The following is a 2,646-nucleotide window of genomic DNA, read 5'->3' as shown; positions in this document are numbered from 1 at the left end:
CCCAGCACGGGCCCCAGCTGGGCAGGGCGGAGGATAAAATCCCGCACTCCCAGCCGGGGCCAGGTGGCTCGCTGCCCGCCAGGCTTTCATCTCCAGGAGATAAGCCGCCTGCTCAAGTTCACGTTCAGGATCAAATGAACCCACTTAATCGCCTTAGGGATCTCCTCTGAGCCGGCTCCTCGGGGGCCTGGGGAGGAGGGCAGCCGAGGCCCCTCCGGCCCAGCCCCCACCCACACCGGCACAGCCAGGCAGAGAGGGGGTGCCCCACCGGCATCCCACCCACACCCCCGGGGCACCACCCACTTCCGTGACCCCAAGGGCAGATCCGTGCACACTGGCCTTCATCGTCTATGCGCAGGCCGTCCATCTGCTCGGGGTCACAAAGCCCCTACTGTGCGCCACGTGCATGGGGCAAAGTGACACGCTTAATCCCCACAACCACCCGGGAGGCACGTGCTACCACAAACCCCTCTCCGGATGGGGAAACTGAGGCCGGCAAACAGCCAGCCCAAGGTGACCGAGCTCCTCCCGGGATCACCTGCAAGCCTCATTCCATTTCACAGACGGGAAGACTGAGGCAGGAACGGCCTTCGATCCCCACGGTTTCCCGATGTGGCTGGGGAGGCGCCTGCCTTGGTCCCCACCGGGCCCAGCACCAAGAACAGCTCCCGGCCCAGAGTAGGTCCACACTCTGGGCCCAGGCTCCCAAGAAAACGCCTTTTGGGGGCCCCTCTGCCCTCCAGACAGTCCTCTCTGAGACCCCTTCCTGTGCCACCAGGACCTGGGGAGGGGGTGACCGTCCACTGCAGAGGACAATGTGTGGAGTCAGAAGCCCAGCTCGGCCCAGCTCGGCCCTGCTGCCTGCCTGAGCGTGGGGAGGCCATGACGAGGTCGGGTTCTATAAAACCTGCCGACGTTTGACCGCTCTGGACCCACAAAGCCGGCGGATGACAGCAGAGCAGCGCCCACGGGCCACACAGCCAGCTGCATCCTCCCCCCCAGGCCGGCACGTGGGAGCCCGAAAACGGTGCGGACGCCACTCCCGTCGAGAAGTGGCTGCCCCTGCGGAGGGGACCCAGGGGGCCCAGGAGTCACCTGCAGGTGGTTGTTGGGGTTGTTTTGCCTTTTTTATACTTTTATGGATCTCAGAGAGGAAGGGAGAGGGAGAGAGAGAAACATCAATGATGAGAGGGAATCACGGACCGGCTGCCTCCTGCACGCCCCACACTGGGGATCGAACCCGCAACCCGGGCCTGTGCCCTGAGTGGGAATCGAACCATGGCCTCCTGGTTCCTAGGTCGACGCTCAATCACAATCACGGAGCCACCCCGACCTGGCTGTTTGCTTGTTTGTTTGAAATAAATAAAAGGCAGCCACCGGGACCTGGACCGAGGCTGGCGGGTGCAGGCCCACCCTCTCCCCTTGCCCACAGGGGCCTCGCTGGCCCCCAGACCCCAGGCCAGGTGGGAGCTGCGGGTCCCTGGGGCCTGGTCCCCCAGCCCCCGGGCCAGGAGGAGCTCCGGGCACCTGAGGACCGAGTTTTATTTAATTGCAAGCTTCAGGTTCCTGGACGCAGGCCCGGCGGCCCCGGGGCCGGGACGAAGCCGGGAAGGAAGCAGCTGTGGTGTGGCCTTGGGCTCCACGAATCTGGAACACGGGTCCCCCGGGGACAGGGCCGTAGCCAGAGAAACCCGGTCGGGAGACTCGCTCCCGGCTCGTCACGGGAGGGGCGGGCTGCGGACTGCCACCCGATGGGTTTCCCCGCCATTCCTTGGGGCCAGGTACCCACAGTGGATCAGAAGGAACTAAGGAATCAGGGAAAATGACCAGAAACAAACATCCCTGCCTCACGCCCCGCTCCCCGCTCTCCGCTCTGGCTGCTCCTTTCTTTTTCCTTTTTTTAAATCCTCCCCGAGGATATCTGCCCATCCATTTTTAGAGAGAGTGGAAGGGAGAGGGAAAGGCAGAGAAATATCGAGAGAAACGCATCGATGGGTTGCCTCCTGCACGCGCCCCGACCAGGGCCCAGGCTGGGGAGGAGCCTGCCACTGAGGTACGTGCCCTTGACCAGGAATCGAACCCGGGACCCTGCAGTCCGCAAACTGAGGCTCTATCCACTGAGCCACACTGGCCAAGGCTGGCTGCTCCTTTTGCGTCTGGTCTTTCCCCCCAGCACAGCCTTCACTGTGGGCAGCCCCTCTCTCCACTCTGTGCCCCTCACCCACTGCCCCCGGTCCAGGCCAAGGTCACGGGCAGCAGGGACATTCCACGTGGCTCCGGCCACTGTGGGCTCCTCCACACCCAGGCCCGATGCCCCAGCGCCACGCCTGGCCCAGGGAGGGGTGGGGGGCCTGGCGGAGACACCTCGGGGACCTGCAGCGGGGGCAACGTGTCCCCGGCTCCCCCTCGGCCCAGCAGGCTCGCCTCGTTAGCCTAACGAGCAGGCCCGGGTGCCAGGCGGTTGCCATGGCCACGGAGACACACCACTCAGCAGCGACAAGGCTCCCAGAGGGTCTGCTGCGGCCTGCAGTTCAGAATGAGGCCGAGCGGGGCAAGGAGGGGCCCCCAAGGCACCCCTCCTCTAGGCACCTCGGGGCCTGGCCTCCAGGACTTGCAACTGACAGCGACTCCCAGGTGGGCTCCTGG

The sequence above is a fragment of the Myotis brandtii genome, unplaced genomic scaffold (genome assembly GCF_000412655.1).
Source record: "Myotis brandtii unplaced genomic scaffold, ASM41265v1 scaffold97, whole genome shotgun sequence".
Taxonomy (NCBI): domain Eukaryota; kingdom Metazoa; phylum Chordata; class Mammalia; order Chiroptera; family Vespertilionidae; genus Myotis; species Myotis brandtii.
Note: the sequence above shows the minus strand (reverse complement) of the source record.